Here is a 16,324-nt window from a genome sequence, read left to right on the forward strand (position 1 = left end):
CAGGAAGCAATCATGCCATCCCCGTGCTGTTGTTGTGCCTTCTGCGCTTGCCTTCGGATGTGGAAAAAACAGAATAAAACAATTACACCTGGTGGACATTCATCCGTCATGCCTGAAGGGTTCCGCTATCAACTGTGGGCCGGTTAGCTCAGTTGGTTAGAGCGTAGTGCTAATAACGCCAAGGTTGCGGGTTCGATCCCCGTACGGGCCAAAAGTTCTTCTCTTTGTTTTGCTATATCATGCTTTCAAATGGTGAATCAGGTAAATAACGTACACTGAAGTTATACACTCAAACTTATAGTTTTTAAAGCTGTTCTCAGTGGCATTCACACAGTCAAAACCTTCGTTGGAGAATGCGGGCATCGATCCCGCTACCTCTCGCATGCTAAGCGAGCGCTCTACCATTTGAGCTAATTCCCCTTGAAGAAACAGGAGCTGTTAGCCTCTCATGACAACAGCATAACATTTAGAAGGCTGAAGCCTGTTGATCAGAGGTGACTCACTTCAGCAGTAGCACAGGGAGAACTATGCACAGTTTCAGGTTTCTGGGACTTCACATCACTGACAAGCTCACTCACCATGCATTCCCTAATGAAAAAGGCACAAGAACACACACACCTTCTGTGAAGATTGAGAAGGGGCCAGTATTACCTGTTGCATGTTGCAGAGATTCAGCTGCACACAGCTTCCTCGTTAGTATAGTGGACAGTATCTCCGCCTGTCACGCGGAAGACCGGGGTTCGATTCCCCGACGGGGAGAGAATATGTTTTTTCTGAACCTACGGCCGAAAAACCTGAAACCGTTTTGGAGCAGCAAGGTGCGACGCGCTAAAGGCAATGCGTTGGCCGGGAATCTAACCCGGGTCAACTGCTTGGAAGGCAGCTATGCTCACCACTATACCACCAACGCCACAAACAAGCACACCATTGTTTTGCTGAAAGACCCTCAGTGCAAATTTTCCCCTGGGAAAGATGACCAAACTCTGTCATTTCCACTGCGGGACACATGCACGCTTGGTGGAAAGTTGTGGTTTCTGTAGTGTAGTGGTCATCACGTTCGCCTTACACGCGAAAGGTCCCTGGTTCGAAACCAGGCAGAAACATGCCTTTAGTTCTTGTCTTTTGTCTGACACTATGGGCAAGCCTGTCATCACACCTCATTAGTAGATGGGAACAATCTATATTTTGTGTTAGGCCTTATTAAGACAATTGCGAGCACAGAAAGCAATCATGCCATCCCCGTGCTGTTGTTGTGCCTTCTGCGCTTGGCTTCGGATGTGGAAAAAAACAGAATAAAACAATTACACCTGGTGGACATTCATCCGTCATGCCTGAAGGGTTCCGCTTTCAACTGTGGGCCGGTTAGCTCAGTTGGTTAGAGCGTGGTGCTAATAACGCCAAGGTCGCGGGTTCGATCCCCGTACGGGCCAAAAATTCTTCTCTTTGTTTTGCTATATCATGCTTTCAGACGGTCATCTGTCAAGCAGAGGCAAATGGTGAGTCAGGTAAATAACGTACACTGAAGTTATACACTCAAACTTACAGTTTTTAAAGCTGTTCTCAGTGGCATTCACACAGTCAAAACCTTCGTTGGAGAATGCGGGCATCGATCCCGCTACCTCTCGCATGCTAAGCGAGCGCTCTACCATTTGAGCTAATTCCCCTTGAAGAAACAGGAGCTGTTAGCCTCTCATGACAACAGCATAACATTTAGAAGGCTGAAGCATGTTGATCAGAGGTGACTCACTTCAGCAGTAGCACAGGGAGAACTATGCACAGTTTCAGGTTTCTGGGACTTCACATCACTGACAAGCTCACTCACCATGCATTCCCTAATGAAAAAGGCACAAGAACACACACACCTTCTGTGAAGATTGAGAAGGGGCCAGTATTACCTGTTGCATGTTGCAGAGATTCAGCTGCACACAGCTTCCTTGTTAGTATAGTGGACAGTATCTCCGCCTGTCACGCGGAAGACCGGGGTTCGATTCCCCGATGGGGAGAGAATATGTTTTTTCTGAACCTACGGCCGAAAAACCTGAAAAGGTTTTGGATCAGCAAGGTGCGACGCGCTAAAGGCAATGCGTTGGCCGGGAATCGAACCCGGGTCAACTGCTTGGAAGGCAGCTATGCTCACCACTATACCACCAACGCCACAAACAAGCACACCATTGTTTTGCTGAAAGACCCTCAGTGTAAATTTTCCCCTGGGAAAGATGACCAAACTCTGTCATTTCCACTGCGGGACACATGCACGCTTGGTGGAAAATTGTGGTTTCTGTAGTGTAGTGGTCATCACGTTCGCCTTACACGCGAAAGGTCCCGGGTTCGAAACCAGGCAGAAACATGCCTTTAGTTCTTGTCTTTTGTCTGACACTATGGGCAAGCCTGTCATCACACCTCATTAGTAGATGGGAACAATCTATATTTTGTGTTAGGCCTTATTAAGACAATTGCGAGCACAGGAAGCAATCATGCCATCCCCGTGCTGTTGCTGTGCCTTCTGCGCTTGCCTTCGGATGTGGAAAAAACAGAATAAAACAATTACACCTGGTGGACATTCATCCGTCATGCCTGAAGGGTTCCGCTATCAACTGTGGGCCGGTTAGCTCAGTTGGTTAGAGCGTGGTGCTAATAACGCCAAGGTCGCGGGTTCGATCCCCGTACGGGCCAAAAGTTCTTCTCTTTGTTTTGCTATATCATGCTTTCAGACGGTCATCTGTCAAGCAGAGGCAAATGGTGAATCAGGTAAATAACGTACACTGAAGTTATACACTCAAACTTATAGTTTTTAAAGCTGTTCTCAGTGGCATTCACACAGTCAAAACCTTCGTTGGAGAATGCAGGCATCGATCCGCTACCTCTCGCATGCTAAGCGAGCGCTCTACCATTTGAGCTAATTCCCCTTGAAGAAACAGGAGCTGTTAGCCTCTCATGACAACAGCATAACATTTAGAAGGCTGAAGCATGTTGATCAGAGGTGACTCACTTCAGCAGTAGCACAGGGAGAACTATGCACAGTTTCAGGTTTCTGGGACTTCACATCACTGACAAGCTCACTCACCATGCATTCCCTAATGAAAAAGGTACAAGAACACACACACCTTCTGTGAAGATTGAGAAGGGGGCAGTATTACCATTTGCATGTTGCAGAGATTCAGCTGCACACAGCTTCCTCGTTAGTATAGTGGACAGTATCTCCGCCTGTCACGCGGAAGACCGGGGTTCGATTCCCCGACGGGGAGAGAATATGTTTTTTCTGAACCTACGGCCGAAAAACCTGAAACGGTTTTGGAGCAGCAAGGTGCGACGCGCTAAAGGCAATGCGTTGGCCGGGAATCGAACCCGGGTCAACTGCTTGGAAGGCAGCTATGCTCACCACTATACCACCAACGCCACAAACAAGGACACCATTGTTTTGCTGAAAGACCCTCAGTGCAAATTTTCCCCTGGGAAAGATGACCAAACTCTGTCATTTCCACTGCGGGACACATGCACGCTTGGTGGAAAATTGTGGTTTCTGTAGTGTAGTGGTCATTACGTTCGCCTTACACGCGAAAGGTCCCTGGCTCGAAACCAGGCAGAAACATGCCTTTAGTTCTTGTCTTTTGTCTGACACTATGGCAAAGCCTGTCATCACACCTCATTAGTAGATGGGAACAATCTATATTTTGTGTTAGGCCTTATTAAGACAATTGCGAGCACAGGAAGCAATCATGCCATCCCCGTGCTGTTGTTGTGCCTTCTGCGCTTGGCTTCGGATGTGGAAAAAACAGAATAAAACAATTACACCTGGTGGACATTCATCCGTCATGCCTGAAGGGTTCTGCTATCAACTGTGGGCCGGTTAGCTCAGTTGGTTAGAGCGTGGTGCTAATAACGCCAAGGTCGCGGGTTCGATCCCCGTACGGGCCAAAAGTTCTTCTCTTTGTTTTGCTATATCATGCTTTCAGACGGTCAGCTGTCAAGCAGAGGCAAATGGTGAGTCAGGTAAATAACGTACACTGAAGTTATACACTCAAACTTACAGTTTTTAAAGCTGTTCTCAGTGGCATTCACACAGTCAAAACCTTCGTTGGAGAATGCGGGCATCGATCCCGCTACCTCTCGCATGCTAAGCGAGCGCTCTACCATTTGAGCTAATTCCCCTTGAAGAAAGAGGAGCTGTTAGCCTCTCATGACAACAGCATAACATTTAGAAGGCTGAAGCATGTTGATCAGAGGTGACTCACTTCAGCAGTAGCACAGGGAGAACTATGCACAGTTTCAGGTTTCTGGGACTTCACATCACTGACAAGCTCACTCACCATGCATTCCCTAATGAAAAAGGCACAAGAACACACACACCTTCTGTGAAGATTGAGAAGGGGCCAGTATTACCTGTTGCATGTTGCAGAGATTCAGCTGCACACAGCTTCCTCGTTAGTATAGTGGACAGTATCTCCGCCTGTCACGCGGAAGACCGGGGTTCGATTCCCCGACGGGGAGAGAATATGTTTTTTCTGAACCTACGGCCGAAAAACCTGAAAAGGTTTTGGATCAGCAAGGTGCGACGCGCTAAAGGCAATGCGTTGGCCGGGAATTGAACCCGGGTCAACTGCTTGGAAGGCAGCTATGCTCACCACTATACCACCAACGCCACAAAAAAGCACACCATTGTTTTGCTGAAAGACCCTCAGTGTAAATTTTCCCCTGGGAAAGATGACCAAACTCTGTCATTTCCACTGCGGGACACATGCACGCTTGGTGGAAAATTGTGGTTTCTGTAGTGTAGTGGTCATCACGTTCGCCTTACACGCGAAAGGTCCCTGGTTCGAAACCAGGCAGAAACATGCCTTTAGTTCTTGTCTTTTGTCTGACACTATGGGCAAGCCTGTCATCACACCTCATTAGTAGATGGGAACAATCTATATTTTGTGTTAGGCCTTATTAAGACAATTGCGAGCACAGGAAGCAATCATGCCATCCCCGTGCTGTTGTTGTGCCTTCTGCGCTTGCCTTCGGATGTGGAAAAAAACAGAATAAAACAATTACACCTGGTGGACATTCATCCGTCATGCCTGAAGGGTTCCGCTATCAACTGTGGGCCGGTTAGCTCAGTTGGTTAGAGCATGGTGCTAATAACGCCAAGGTCGCGGGTTCGATCCCCGTACGGGCCAAAAGTTCTTCTCTTTGTTTTGCTATATCATGCTTTCAGACGGTCATCTGTCAAGCAGAGGCAAATGGTGAATCAGGTAAATAACGTACACTGAAGTTATATACTCAAACTTATAGTTTTTAAAGCTGTTCTCAGTGGCATTCACACAGTCCAAACCTTCGTTGGAGAATGCGGGCATCGATCCCGCTACCTCTCGCATGCTAAGCGAGCGCTCTACCATTTGAGCTAATTCCCCTTGAAGAAACAGGAGCTGTTAGCCTCTCATGACAACAGCATAACATTTAGAAGGCTGAAGCATGTTGATCAGAGGTGACTCACTTCAGCAGTAGCACAGGGAGAACTATGCACAGTTTCAGGTTTCTGGGACTTCACATCACTGACAAGCTCACTCACCATGCATTCCCTAATGAAAAAGGTACAAGAACACACACACCTTCTGTGAAGATTGAGAAGGGGGCAGTATTACCATTTGCATGTTGCAGAGATTCAGCTGCACACAGCTTCCTCGTTAGTATAGTGGACAGTATCTCCGCCTGTCACGCGGAAGACCGGGGTTCGATTTCCCGACGGGGAGAGAATATGTTTTTTCTGAACCTACGGCCGAAAAACCTGAAACGGTTTTGGAGCAGCAAGGTGCGACGCGCTAAAGGCAATGCGTTGGCCGGGAATCGAACCCGGGTCAACTGCTTGGAAGGCAGCTATGCTCACCACTATACCACCAACGCCACAAACAAGCACACCATTGTTTTGCTGAAAGACCCTCAGTGCAAATTTTCCCCTGGGAAAGATGACCAAACTCTGTCATTTCCACTGCGGGACACATGCACGCTTGGTGGAAAATTGTGGTTTCTGTAGTGTAGTGGTCATCACGTTCGCCTTACACGCGAAAGGTCCCTGGTTCGAAACCAGGCAGAAACATGCCTTTAGTTCTTGTCTTTTGTCTGACACTATGGGCAAGCCTGTCATCACACCTCATTAGTAGATGGGAACAATCTATATTTTGTGTTAGGCCTTATTAAGACAATTGCGAGCACAGGAAGCAATCATGCCATCCCCGTGCTGTTGTTGTGCCTTCTGCGCTCGGCTTCGGATGTGGAAAAAAAACAGAATAAAACAATTACACCTGGTGGACATTCATCCGTCATGCCTGAAGGGTTCCGCTATCAACTGTGGGCCGGTTAGCTCAGTTGGTTAGAGCGTGGTGCTAATAACGCCAAGGTCGCGGGTTCGATTCCCGTACGGGCCAAAAGTTCTTCTCTTTGTTTTGCTATATCATGCTTTCAGACGGTCATCTGTCAAGCAGAGGCAAATGGTGAGTCAGGTAAATAACGTACACTGAAGTTATACACTCAAACTTACAGTTTTTAAAGCTGTTCTCAGTGGCATTCACACAGTCAAAACCTTCGTTGGAGAATGCGGGCATCGATCCCGCTACCTCTCGCATGCTAAGCGAGCGCTCTACCATTTGAGCTAATTCCCCTTGAAGAAACAGGAGCTGTTAGCCTCTCATGACAACAGCATAACATTTAGAAGGCTGAAGCATGTTGATCAGAGGTGACTCACTTCAGCAGTAGCACAGGGAGAACTATGCACAGTTTCAGGTTTCTGGGACTTCACATCACTGACAAGCTCACTCACCATGCATTCCCTAATGAAAAAGGTACAAGAACACACACACCTTCTGTGAAGATTGAGAAGGGGGCAGTATTACCATTTGCATGTTGCAGAGATTCAGCTGCACACAGCTTCCTCGTTAGTATAGTGGACAGTATCTCCGCCTGTCACGCGGAAGACCGGGGTTCGATTTCCCGACGGGGAGAGAATATGTTTTTTCTGAACCTACGGCCGAAAAACCTGAAACGGTTTTGGAGCAGCAAGGTGCGACGCGCTAAAGGCAATGCGTTGGCCGGGAATCGAACCCGGGTCAACTGCTTGGAAGGCAGCTATGCTCACCACTATACCACCAACGCCACAAACAAGCACACCATTGTTTTGCTGAAAGACCCTCAGTGCAAATTTTCCCCTGGGAAAGATGACCAAACTCTGTCATTTCCACTGCGGGACACATGCACGCTTGGTGGAAAATTGTGGTTTCTGTAGTGTAGTGGTCATCACGTTCGCCTTACACGCGAAAGGTCCCTGGTTCGAAACCAGGCAGAAACATGCCTTTAGTTCTTGTCTTTTGTCTGACACTATGGGCAAGCCTGTCATCACACCTCATTAGTAGATGGGAACAATCTATATTTTGTGTTAGGCCTTATTAAGACAATTGCGAGCACAGGAAGCAATCATGCCATCCCCGTGCTGTTGTTGTGCCTTCTGCGCTCGGCTTCGGATGTGGAAAAAAAACAGAATAAAACAATTACACCTGGTGGACATTCATCCGTCATGCCTGAAGGGTTCCGCTATCAACTGTGGGCCGGTTAGCTCAGTTGGTTAGAGCGTGGTGCTAATAACGCCAAGGTCGCGGGTTCGATCCCCGTACGGGCCAAAAGTTCTTCTCTTTGTTTTGCTATATCATGCTTTCAGACGGCCATCTTGTCAAGCAGAGGCAAATGGTGAATCAGGTAAATAACGTACACTGAAGTTATACACTCAAACTTATAGTTTTTAAAGCTGTTCTCAGTGGCATTCACACAGTCAAAACCTTCGTTGGAGAATGCGGGCATCGATCCCGCTACCTCTCGCATGCTAAGCGAGCGCTCTACCATTTGAGCTAATTCCCCTTGAAGAAACAGGAGCTGTTAGCCTCTCATGACAACAGCATAACATTTAGAAGGCTGAAGCATGTTGATCAGAGGTGACTCACTTCAGCAGTAGCACAGGGAGAACTATGCACAGTTTCAGGTTTCTGGGACTTCACATCACTGACAAGCTCACTCACCATGCATTCCCTAATGAAAAAGGCACAAGAACACACACACCTTCTGTGAAGATTGAGAAGGGGCCAGTATTACCTGTTGCATGTTGCAGAGATTCAGCTGCACACAGCTTCCTCGTTAGTATAGTGGACAGTATCTCCGCCTGTCACGCGGAAGACCGGGGTTCGATTCCCCGATGGGGAGAGAATATGTTTTTTCTGAACCTACGGCCGAAAAACCTGAAAAGGTTTTGGATCAGCAAGGTGCGACGCGCTAAAGGCAATGCGTTGGCCGGGAATCGAACCCGGGTCAACTGCTTGGAAGGCAGCTATGCTCACCACAATACCACCAACGCCACAAACAAGCACACCATTGTTTTGCTGAAAGACCCTCAGTGTAAATTTTCCCCTGGGAAAGATGACCAAACTCTGTCATTTCCACTGCGGGACACATGCACGCTTGGTGGAAAATTGTGGTTTCTGTAGTGTAGTGGTCATCACGTTCGCCTTACACGCGAAAGGTCCCGGGTTCGAAACCAGGCAGAAACATGCCTTTAGTTCTTGTCTTTTGTCTGACACTATGGGCAAGCCTGTCATCACACCTCATTAGTAGATGGGAACAATCTATATTTTGTGTTAGGCCTTATTAAGACAATTGCGAGCACAGGAAGCAATCATGCCATCCCCGTGCTGTTGCTGTGCCTTCTGCGCTTGCCTTCGGATGTGGAAAAAACAGAATAAAACAATTACACCTGGTGGACATTCATCCGTCATGCCTGAAGGGTTTCGCTATCAACTGTGGGCCGGTTAGCTCAGTTGGTTAGAGCGTGGTGCTAATAACGCCAAGGTCGCGGGTTCGATCCCCGTACGGGCCAAAAGTTCTTCTCTTTGTTTTGCTATATCATGCTTTCAGACGGTCATCTGTCAAGCAGAGGCAAATGGTGAATCAGGTAAATAAAGTACACTGAAGTTATACACTCAAACTTATAGTTTTTAAAGCTGTTCTCAGTGGCATTCACACAGTCCAAACCTTCGTTGGAGAATGCGGGCATCGATCCCGCTACCTCTCGCATGCTAAGCGAGCGCTCTACCATTTGAGCTAATTCCCCTTGAAGAAACAGGATCTGTTAGCCTCTCATGACAACAGCATAACATTTAGAAGGCTGAAGCATGTTGATCAGAGGTGACTCACTTCAGCAGTAGCACAGGGAGAACTATGCACAGTTTCAGGTTTCTGGGACTTCACATCACTGACAAACTCACTCACCATGCATTCCCTAATGAAAAAGGCACAAGAACACACACACCTTCTGTGAAGATTGAGAAGGGGCCAGTATTACCTGTTGCATGTTGCAGAGATTCAGCTGCACACAGCTTCCTCGTTAGTATAGTGGACAGTATCTCCGCCTGTCACGCGGAAGACCGGGGTTCGATTCTCCGACGGGGAGAGAATATGTTTTTTCTGAACCTACGGCCGAAAAACCTGAAAAGGTTTTGGATCAGCAAAATGCGACGCGCTAAAGGCAATGCGTTGGCCGGGAATCGAACCCGGGTCAACTGCTTGGAAGGCAGCTATGCTCACCACTATACCACCAACGCCACAAACAAGCACACCATTGTTTTGCTGAAAGACCCTCAGTGTAAATTTTCCCCTGGGAAAGATGACCAAACTCTGTCATTTCCACTGCGGGACACATGCACGCTTGGTGGAAAATTGTGGTTTCTGTAGTGTAGTGGTCATCACGTTCGCCTTACACGCGAAAGGTCCCGGGTTCGAAACCAGGCAGAAACATGCCTTTAGTTCTTGTCTTTTGTCTGACACTATGGGCAAGCCTGTCATCACACCTCATTAGTAGATGGGAACAATCTATATTTTGTGTTAGGCCTTATTAAGACAATTGCGAGCACAGGAAGCAATCATGCCATCCCCGTGCTGTTGCTGTGCCTTCTGCGCTTGCCTTCGGATATGGAAAAAACAGAATAAAACAATTACACCTGGTGGACATTCATCCGTCATACCTGAAGGGTTCCGCTATCAACTGTGGGCCGGTTAGCTCAGTTGGTTAGAGCGTGGTGCTAATAACGCCAAGGTCGAGGGTTCGATCCCCATACGGGCCAAAAGTTCTTCTCTTTGTTTTGCTATATCATGCTTTCAGACGGTCATCTGTCAAGCAGAGGCAAATGGTGAATCAGGTAAATAACGTACACTGAAGTTATACACTCAAACTTATAGTTTTTAAAGCTGTTCTCAGTGGCATTCACACAGTCCAAACCTTCGTTGGAGAATGCGGGCATCGATCCCGCTACCTCTCGCATGCTAAGCGAGCGCTCTACCATTTGAGCTAATTCCCCTTGAAGAAACAGGAGCTGTTAGCCTCTCATGACAACAGCATAACATTTAGAAGGCTGAAGCATGTTGATCAGAGGTGACTCACTTCAGCAGTAGCACAGGGAGAACTATGCACAGTTTCAGGTTTCTGGGACTTCACATCACTGACAAGCTCACTCACCATGCATTCCCTAATGAAAAAGGCACAAGAACACACACACCTTCTGTGAAGATTGAGAAGGGGCCAGTATTTCCTGTTGCATGTTGCAGAGATTCAGCTGCACACAGCTTCCTCGTTAGTATAGTGGACAGTATCTCCGCCTGTCATGCGGAAGACCGGGGTTCGATCCCCCGACGGGGAGAGAATATGTTTTTTCTGAACCTACGGCCGAAAAACCTGAAAAGGTTTTGGATCAGCAAGGTGCGACGTGCTAAAGGCAATGCGTTGGCCGGGAATCGAACCCGGGTCAACTGCTTGGAAGGCAGCTATGCTCACCACTATACCACCAACGCCACAAACAAGCACACCATTGTTTTGCTGAAAGACCCTCAGTGCAAATTTTCCCCTGGGAAAGATGACCAAACTCTGTCATTTCCACTGCGGGACACATGCACGCTTGGTGGAAAATTGTGGTTTCTGTAGTGTAGTGGTCATCACGTTCGCCTTACACGTGAAAGGTCCCTGGTTCGAAACCAGGCAGAAACATGCCTTTAGTTCTTGTCTTTTGTCTGACACTATGGGCAAGCCTGTCATCACACCTCATTAGTAGATGGGAACAATCTATATTTTGTGTTAGGCCTTATTAAGACAATTGCGAGCACAGGAAGCAATCATGCCATCCCCGTGCTGTTGTGCCTTCTGCGCTTGGCTTCGGATGTGGAAAAAAACAGAATAAAACAATTACACCTGGTGGACATTCATCCGTCATGCCTGAAGGGTTCTGCTATCAACTGTGGGCCGGTTAGCTCAGTTGGTTAGAGCGTGGTGCTAATAACGCCAAGGTGGCGGGTTCGATCCCCGTACGGGCCAAAAATTCTTCTCTTTGTTTTGCTATATCATGCTTTCAGACGGTCATCTGTCAAGCAGAGGCAAATGGTGAATCAGGTAAATAACGTACACTGAAGTTATACACTCAAACTTAGTTTTTAAAGCTGTTCTCAGTGGCATTCACACAGTCAAAACCTTCGTTGGAGAATGCGGGCATCGATCCCGCTACCTCTCGCATGCTAAGCGAGCGCTCTACCATTTGAGCTAATTCCCCTTGAAGAAACAGGAGCTGTTAGCCTCTCATGACAACAGCATAACATTTAGAAGGCTGAAGCATGTTGATCAGAGGTGACTCACTTCAGCAGTAGCACAGGGAGAACTATGCACAGTTTCAGGTTTCTGGGACTTCACATCACTGACAAGCTCACTCACCATGCATTCCCTAATGAAAAAGGCACAAGAACACACACACCTTCTGTGAAGATTGAGAAGGGGCCAGTATTACCTGTTGCATGTTGCAGAGATTCAGCTGCACACAGCTTCCTCGTTAGTATAGTGGACAGTATCTCCGCCTGTCACGCGGAAGACCGGGGTTCGATTCCCCGACGGGGAGAGAATATGTTTTTTCTGAACCTACGGCCGAAAAACCTGAAAAGGTTTTGGATCAGCAAGGTGCGACGCGCTAAAGGCAATGCGTTGGCCGGGAATTGAACCCGGGTCAACTGCTTGGAAGGCAGCTATGCTCACCACTATACCACCAACGCCACAAAAAAGCACACCATTGTTTTGCTGAAAGACCCTCAGTGTAAATTTTCCCCTGGGAAAGATGACCAAACTCTGTCATTTCCACTGCGGGACACATGCACGCTTGGTGGAAAATTGTGGTTTCTGTAGTGTAGTGGTCATCACGTTCGCCTTACACGCGAAAGGTCCCTGGTTCGAAACCAGGCAAAAACATGCCTTTAGTTCTTGTCTTTTGTCTGACACTATGGGCAAGCCTGTCATCACACCTCATTAGTAGATGGGAACAATCTATATTTTGTGTTAGGCCTTATTAAGACAATTGCGAGCACAGGAAGCAATCATGCCATCCCCGTGCTGTTGTTGTGCCTTCTGCGCTTGCCTTCGGATGTGGAAAAAAACAGAATAAAACAATTACACCTGGTGGACATTCATCCGTCATGCCTGAAGGGTTCCGCTATCAACTGTGGGCCGGTTAGCTCAGTTGGTTAGAGCGTGGTGCTAATAACGCCAAGGTCGCGGGTTCGATCCCCGTACGGGCCAAAAGTTCTTCTCTTTGTTTTGCTATATCATGCTTTCAGACGGTCATCTGTCAAGCAGATGCAAATGGTGAATCAGGTAAATAACGTACACTGAAGTTATATACTCAAACTTATAGTTTTTAAAGCTGTTCTCAGTGGCATTCACACAGTCCAAACCTTCGTTGGAGAATGCGGGCATCGATCCCGCTACCTCTCGCATGCTAAGCGAGCGCTCTACCATTTGAGCTAATTCCCCTTGAAGAAACAGGAGCTGTTAGCCTCTCATGACAACAGCATAACATTTAGAAGGCTGAAGCATGTTGATCAGAGGTGACTCACTTCAGCAGTAGCACAGGGAGAACTATGCACAGTTTCAGGTTTCTGGGACTTCACATCACTGACAAGCTCACTCACCATGCATTCCCTAATGAAAAAGGCACAAGAACACACACACCTTCTGTGAAGATTGAGAAGGGGCCAGTATTACCTGTTGCATGTTGCAGAGATTCAGCTGCACACAGCTTCCTCGTTAGTATAGTGGACAGTATCTCCGCCTGTCACGCGGAAGACCGGGGTTCGATCCCCCGACGGGGAGAGAATATGTTTTTTCTGAACCTACGGCCGAAAAACCTGAAAAGGTTTTGGATCAGCAAGGTGCGACGTGCTAAAGGCAATGCGTTGGCCGGGAATCGAACCCGGGTCAACTGCTTGGAAGGCAGCTATGCTCACCACTATACCACCAACGCCACAAACAAGCACACCATTGTTTTGCTGAAAGACCCTCAGTGCAAATTTTCCCCTGGGAAAGATGACCAAACTCTGTCATTTCCACTGCGGGACACATGCACGCTTGGTGGAAAATTGTGGTTTCTGTAGTGTAGTGGTCATCGCGTTCGCCTTACACGTGAAAGGTCCCTGGTTCGAAACCAGGCAGAAACATGCCTTTAGTTCTTGTCTTTTGTCTGACACTATGGGCAAGCCTGTCATCACACCTCATTAGTAGATGGGAACAATCTATATTTTGTGTTAGGCCTTATTAAGACAATTGCGAGCACAGGAAGCAATCATGCCATCCCCGTGCTGTTGTGCCTTCTGCGCTTGGCTTCGGATGTGGAAAAAAACAGAATAAAACAATTACACCTGGTGGACATTCATCCGTCATGCCTGAAGGGTTCCGCTTTCAACTGTGGGCCGGTTAGCTCAGTTGGTTAGAGCGTGGTGCTAATAACGCCAAGGTGGCGGGTTCGATCCCCGTACGGGCCAAAAATTCTTCTCTTTGTTTTGCTATATCATGCTTTCAGACGGTCATCTGTCAAGCAGAGGCAAATGGTGAATCAGGTAAATAACGTACACTGAAGTTATACACTCAAACTTAGTTTTTAAAGCTGTTCTCAGTGGCATTCACACAGTCAAAACCTTCGTTGGAGAATGCGGGCATCGATCCCGCTACCTCTCTAAGCGAGCGCTCTACCATTTGAGCTAATTCCCCTTGAAGAAACAGGAGCTGTTATCCTCTCATGACAACAGCATAACATTTAGAAGGCTGAAGCATGTTGATCAGAGGTGACTCACTTCAGCAGTATCACATGGAGAACTATGCACAGTTTCAGGTTTCTGGGACTTCACATCACTGACAAGCTCACTCACCATGCATTCCCTAATGAAAAAGGCACAAGAACACACACACCTTCTGTGAAGATTGAGAAGGGGCCAGTATTACCTGTTGCATGTTGCAGAGATTCAGCTGCACACAGCTTCCTCGTTAGTATAGTGGACAGTATCTCCGCCTGTCACGCGGAAGACCGGGTTCGATTCCCCGACGGGGAGAGAATATGTTTTTTCTGAACCTACGGCCGAAAAACCTGAAAAGGTTTTGGATCAGCAAGGTGCGACGCGCTAAAGGCAATGCGTTGGCCGGGAATCGAACCCGGGTCAACTGCTTGGAAGGCAGCTATGCTCACCACTATACCACCAACGCCACAAACAAGCACACCATTGTTTTGCTGAAAGACCCTCAGTGTAAATTTTCCCCTGGGAAAGATGACCAAACTCTGTCATTTCCACTGCGGGACACATGCACGCTTGGTGGAAAATTGTGGTTTCTGTAGTGTAGTGGTCATCACGTTCGCCTTACACGCGAAAGGTCCCGGGTTCGAAACCAAGCAGAAACATGCCTTTAGTTCTTGTCTTTTGTCTGACACTATGGGCAAGCCTGTCATCACACCTCATTAGTAGATGGGAACAATCTATATTTTGTGTTAGGCCTTATTAAGACAATTGCGAGCACAGGAAGCAATCATGCCATCCCCGTGCTGTTGTTGTGCCTTCTGCGCTTGCCTTCGGATGTGGAAAAAAACAGAATAAAACAATTACACCTGGTGGACATTCATCCGTCATGCCTGAAGGGTTCCGCTTTCAACTGTGGGCCGGTTAGCTCAGTTGGTTAGAGCGTGGTGCTAATAACGCCAAGGTCGCGGGTTCGATCCCCGTACTGGCCAAAAATTCTTCACTTTGTTTTGCTATATCATGCTTTCAGACGGTCATCTGTCAAGCAGAGGCAAATGGTGAGTCAGGTAAATAACGTACACTGAAGTTATACACTCAAACTTATAGTTTTTAAAGCTGTTCTCAGTGGCATTCACACAGTCAAAACCTTCGTTGGAGAATGCGGGCATCGATCCCGCTACCTCTCGCATGCTAAGCGAGCGCTCTACCATTTGAGCTAATTCCCCTTGAAGAAACAGGAGCTGTTAGCCTCTCATGACAACAGCATAACATTTAGAAGGCTGAAGCATGTTGATCAGAGGTGACTCACTTCAGCAGTAGCACAGGGAGAACTATGCACAGTTTCAGGTTTCTGGGACTTCACATCACTGACAAGCTCACTCACCATGCATTCCCTAATGAAAAAGGCACAAGAACACACACACCTTCTGTGAAGATTGAGAAGGGGCCAGTATTACCTGTTGCATGTTGCAGAGATTCAGCTGCACACAGCTTCCTCGTTAGTATAGTGGACAGTATCTCCGCCTGTCACGCGGAAGACCGGGGTTCGATTCCCCGACGGGGAGAGAATATGTTTTTTCTGAACCTACGGCCGAAAAACCTGAAACGGTTTTGGAGCAGCAAGGTGCGACGCGCTAAAGGAAATGCGTTGGCCGGGAATCGAACCCGGGTCAACTGCTTGGAAGGCAGCTATGCTCACCACTATACCACCAACGCCACAAACAAGCACACCATTGTTTTGCTGAAAGACCCTCAGTGTAAATTTTCCCCTGGGAAAGATGACCAAACTCTGTCATTTCCACTGCGGGACACATGCACGCTTGGTGGAAAATTGTGGTTTCTGTAGTGTAGTGGTCATCATGTTCGCCTTCCACGCGAAAGGTCCCTGGTTCGAAACCAGGCAGAAACATGCCTTTAGTTCTTGTCTTTTGTCTGACACTATGGGCAAGCCTGTCATCACACCTCATTAGTAGATGGGAACAATCTATATTTTGTGTTAGGCCTTATTAAGACAATTGCGAGCACAGGAAGCAATCATGCCATCCCCGTGCTGTTGTTGTGCCTTCTGCGCTTGGCGTCGGATGTGGAAAAAAACAGAATAAAACAATTACACCTGGTGGACATTCATCCGTCATGCCTGAAGGGTTCCGCTTTCAACTGTGGGCCGGTTAGCTCAGTTGGTTAGAGCGTGGTGCTAATAACGCCAAGGTCGCGCGTTCGA

The 16,324-nt window shown here is 47.6% G+C and overlaps 38 non-coding genes across 38 annotated transcripts; 18 read left to right on the forward strand and 20 right to left on the reverse strand.

The window, feature by feature from the left end:
* Positions 1–347: 347 nt before the first annotated feature.
* trnaa-agc (transfer RNA alanine (anticodon AGC)) lies at positions 348–420 on the reverse strand. Its single transcript has one exon. It is a non-coding gene; the product is annotated as a tRNA-Ala (tRNA).
* A 267-nt stretch (positions 421–687) lies between these two features.
* Positions 688–759, forward strand: trnad-guc (transfer RNA aspartic acid (anticodon GUC)). Its single transcript has one exon. It is a non-coding gene; the product is annotated as a tRNA-Asp (tRNA).
* Positions 760–1,030: 271 nt separating this feature from the next.
* On the forward strand, positions 1,031–1,103 carry trnav-uac (transfer RNA valine (anticodon UAC)). Its single transcript has one exon. It is a non-coding gene; the product is annotated as a tRNA-Val (tRNA).
* Positions 1,104–1,356: 253 nt separating this feature from the next.
* On the forward strand, positions 1,357–1,430 carry trnai-aau (transfer RNA isoleucine (anticodon AAU)). Its single transcript has one exon. It is a non-coding gene; the product is annotated as a tRNA-Ile (tRNA).
* A 161-nt stretch (positions 1,431–1,591) lies between these two features.
* trnaa-agc (transfer RNA alanine (anticodon AGC)) lies at positions 1,592–1,664 on the reverse strand. Its single transcript has one exon. It is a non-coding gene; the product is annotated as a tRNA-Ala (tRNA).
* A 418-nt stretch (positions 1,665–2,082) lies between these two features.
* On the reverse strand, positions 2,083–2,154 carry trnag-ucc (transfer RNA glycine (anticodon UCC)). The gene has a single exon. It is a non-coding gene; the product is annotated as a tRNA-Gly (tRNA).
* Positions 2,155–2,599: 445 nt separating this feature from the next.
* On the forward strand, positions 2,600–2,673 carry trnai-aau (transfer RNA isoleucine (anticodon AAU)). The gene has a single exon. It is a non-coding gene; the product is annotated as a tRNA-Ile (tRNA).
* A 500-nt stretch (positions 2,674–3,173) lies between these two features.
* Positions 3,174–3,245, forward strand: trnad-guc (transfer RNA aspartic acid (anticodon GUC)). The gene has a single exon. It is a non-coding gene; the product is annotated as a tRNA-Asp (tRNA).
* Positions 3,246–3,324: 79 nt separating this feature from the next.
* On the reverse strand, positions 3,325–3,396 carry trnag-ucc (transfer RNA glycine (anticodon UCC)). The gene has a single exon. It is a non-coding gene; the product is annotated as a tRNA-Gly (tRNA).
* Positions 3,397–3,841: 445 nt separating this feature from the next.
* On the forward strand, positions 3,842–3,915 carry trnai-aau (transfer RNA isoleucine (anticodon AAU)). The gene has a single exon. It is a non-coding gene; the product is annotated as a tRNA-Ile (tRNA).
* Positions 3,916–4,076: 161 nt separating this feature from the next.
* Positions 4,077–4,149, reverse strand: trnaa-agc (transfer RNA alanine (anticodon AGC)). Its single transcript has one exon. It is a non-coding gene; the product is annotated as a tRNA-Ala (tRNA).
* Positions 4,150–4,416: 267 nt separating this feature from the next.
* On the forward strand, positions 4,417–4,488 carry trnad-guc (transfer RNA aspartic acid (anticodon GUC)). Its single transcript has one exon. It is a non-coding gene; the product is annotated as a tRNA-Asp (tRNA).
* A 271-nt stretch (positions 4,489–4,759) lies between these two features.
* Positions 4,760–4,832, forward strand: trnav-uac (transfer RNA valine (anticodon UAC)). The gene has a single exon. It is a non-coding gene; the product is annotated as a tRNA-Val (tRNA).
* A 488-nt stretch (positions 4,833–5,320) lies between these two features.
* On the reverse strand, positions 5,321–5,393 carry trnaa-agc (transfer RNA alanine (anticodon AGC)). The gene has a single exon. It is a non-coding gene; the product is annotated as a tRNA-Ala (tRNA).
* A 418-nt stretch (positions 5,394–5,811) lies between these two features.
* On the reverse strand, positions 5,812–5,883 carry trnag-ucc (transfer RNA glycine (anticodon UCC)). Its single transcript has one exon. It is a non-coding gene; the product is annotated as a tRNA-Gly (tRNA).
* Positions 5,884–6,003: 120 nt separating this feature from the next.
* trnav-uac (transfer RNA valine (anticodon UAC)) lies at positions 6,004–6,076 on the forward strand. Its single transcript has one exon. It is a non-coding gene; the product is annotated as a tRNA-Val (tRNA).
* A 254-nt stretch (positions 6,077–6,330) lies between these two features.
* Positions 6,331–6,404, forward strand: trnai-aau (transfer RNA isoleucine (anticodon AAU)). The gene has a single exon. It is a non-coding gene; the product is annotated as a tRNA-Ile (tRNA).
* A 161-nt stretch (positions 6,405–6,565) lies between these two features.
* Positions 6,566–6,638, reverse strand: trnaa-agc (transfer RNA alanine (anticodon AGC)). Its single transcript has one exon. It is a non-coding gene; the product is annotated as a tRNA-Ala (tRNA).
* Positions 6,639–7,056: 418 nt separating this feature from the next.
* trnag-ucc (transfer RNA glycine (anticodon UCC)) lies at positions 7,057–7,128 on the reverse strand. Its single transcript has one exon. It is a non-coding gene; the product is annotated as a tRNA-Gly (tRNA).
* Positions 7,129–7,248: 120 nt separating this feature from the next.
* Positions 7,249–7,321, forward strand: trnav-uac (transfer RNA valine (anticodon UAC)). The gene has a single exon. It is a non-coding gene; the product is annotated as a tRNA-Val (tRNA).
* Positions 7,322–7,575: 254 nt separating this feature from the next.
* On the forward strand, positions 7,576–7,649 carry trnai-aau (transfer RNA isoleucine (anticodon AAU)). The gene has a single exon. It is a non-coding gene; the product is annotated as a tRNA-Ile (tRNA).
* Positions 7,650–7,811: 162 nt separating this feature from the next.
* Positions 7,812–7,884, reverse strand: trnaa-agc (transfer RNA alanine (anticodon AGC)). The gene has a single exon. It is a non-coding gene; the product is annotated as a tRNA-Ala (tRNA).
* A 935-nt stretch (positions 7,885–8,819) lies between these two features.
* trnai-aau (transfer RNA isoleucine (anticodon AAU)) lies at positions 8,820–8,893 on the forward strand. The gene has a single exon. It is a non-coding gene; the product is annotated as a tRNA-Ile (tRNA).
* Positions 8,894–9,054: 161 nt separating this feature from the next.
* trnaa-agc (transfer RNA alanine (anticodon AGC)) lies at positions 9,055–9,127 on the reverse strand. The gene has a single exon. It is a non-coding gene; the product is annotated as a tRNA-Ala (tRNA).
* A 418-nt stretch (positions 9,128–9,545) lies between these two features.
* trnag-ucc (transfer RNA glycine (anticodon UCC)) lies at positions 9,546–9,617 on the reverse strand. The gene has a single exon. It is a non-coding gene; the product is annotated as a tRNA-Gly (tRNA).
* A 680-nt stretch (positions 9,618–10,297) lies between these two features.
* trnaa-agc (transfer RNA alanine (anticodon AGC)) lies at positions 10,298–10,370 on the reverse strand. The gene has a single exon. It is a non-coding gene; the product is annotated as a tRNA-Ala (tRNA).
* A 418-nt stretch (positions 10,371–10,788) lies between these two features.
* On the reverse strand, positions 10,789–10,860 carry trnag-ucc (transfer RNA glycine (anticodon UCC)). Its single transcript has one exon. It is a non-coding gene; the product is annotated as a tRNA-Gly (tRNA).
* A 676-nt stretch (positions 10,861–11,536) lies between these two features.
* On the reverse strand, positions 11,537–11,609 carry trnaa-agc (transfer RNA alanine (anticodon AGC)). The gene has a single exon. It is a non-coding gene; the product is annotated as a tRNA-Ala (tRNA).
* A 267-nt stretch (positions 11,610–11,876) lies between these two features.
* Positions 11,877–11,948, forward strand: trnad-guc (transfer RNA aspartic acid (anticodon GUC)). Its single transcript has one exon. It is a non-coding gene; the product is annotated as a tRNA-Asp (tRNA).
* A 597-nt stretch (positions 11,949–12,545) lies between these two features.
* Positions 12,546–12,619, forward strand: trnai-aau (transfer RNA isoleucine (anticodon AAU)). The gene has a single exon. It is a non-coding gene; the product is annotated as a tRNA-Ile (tRNA).
* Positions 12,620–12,780: 161 nt separating this feature from the next.
* trnaa-agc (transfer RNA alanine (anticodon AGC)) lies at positions 12,781–12,853 on the reverse strand. Its single transcript has one exon. It is a non-coding gene; the product is annotated as a tRNA-Ala (tRNA).
* A 418-nt stretch (positions 12,854–13,271) lies between these two features.
* Positions 13,272–13,343, reverse strand: trnag-ucc (transfer RNA glycine (anticodon UCC)). Its single transcript has one exon. It is a non-coding gene; the product is annotated as a tRNA-Gly (tRNA).
* A 1,160-nt stretch (positions 13,344–14,503) lies between these two features.
* On the reverse strand, positions 14,504–14,575 carry trnag-ucc (transfer RNA glycine (anticodon UCC)). Its single transcript has one exon. It is a non-coding gene; the product is annotated as a tRNA-Gly (tRNA).
* Positions 14,576–15,021: 446 nt separating this feature from the next.
* Positions 15,022–15,095, forward strand: trnai-aau (transfer RNA isoleucine (anticodon AAU)). Its single transcript has one exon. It is a non-coding gene; the product is annotated as a tRNA-Ile (tRNA).
* Positions 15,096–15,256: 161 nt separating this feature from the next.
* On the reverse strand, positions 15,257–15,329 carry trnaa-agc (transfer RNA alanine (anticodon AGC)). The gene has a single exon. It is a non-coding gene; the product is annotated as a tRNA-Ala (tRNA).
* A 267-nt stretch (positions 15,330–15,596) lies between these two features.
* trnad-guc (transfer RNA aspartic acid (anticodon GUC)) lies at positions 15,597–15,668 on the forward strand. Its single transcript has one exon. It is a non-coding gene; the product is annotated as a tRNA-Asp (tRNA).
* Positions 15,669–15,747: 79 nt separating this feature from the next.
* Positions 15,748–15,819, reverse strand: trnag-ucc (transfer RNA glycine (anticodon UCC)). Its single transcript has one exon. It is a non-coding gene; the product is annotated as a tRNA-Gly (tRNA).
* Positions 15,820–15,939: 120 nt separating this feature from the next.
* Positions 15,940–16,012, forward strand: trnag-ucc (transfer RNA glycine (anticodon UCC)). The gene has a single exon. It is a non-coding gene; the product is annotated as a tRNA-Gly (tRNA).
* Positions 16,013–16,324: the final 312 nt, after the last annotated feature.

Source organism: Astyanax mexicanus, unplaced genomic scaffold (assembly GCF_023375975.1).
Source record: "Astyanax mexicanus isolate ESR-SI-001 unplaced genomic scaffold, AstMex3_surface scaffold_31, whole genome shotgun sequence".
NCBI classification, from domain to species: domain Eukaryota; kingdom Metazoa; phylum Chordata; class Actinopteri; order Characiformes; family Acestrorhamphidae; genus Astyanax; species Astyanax mexicanus.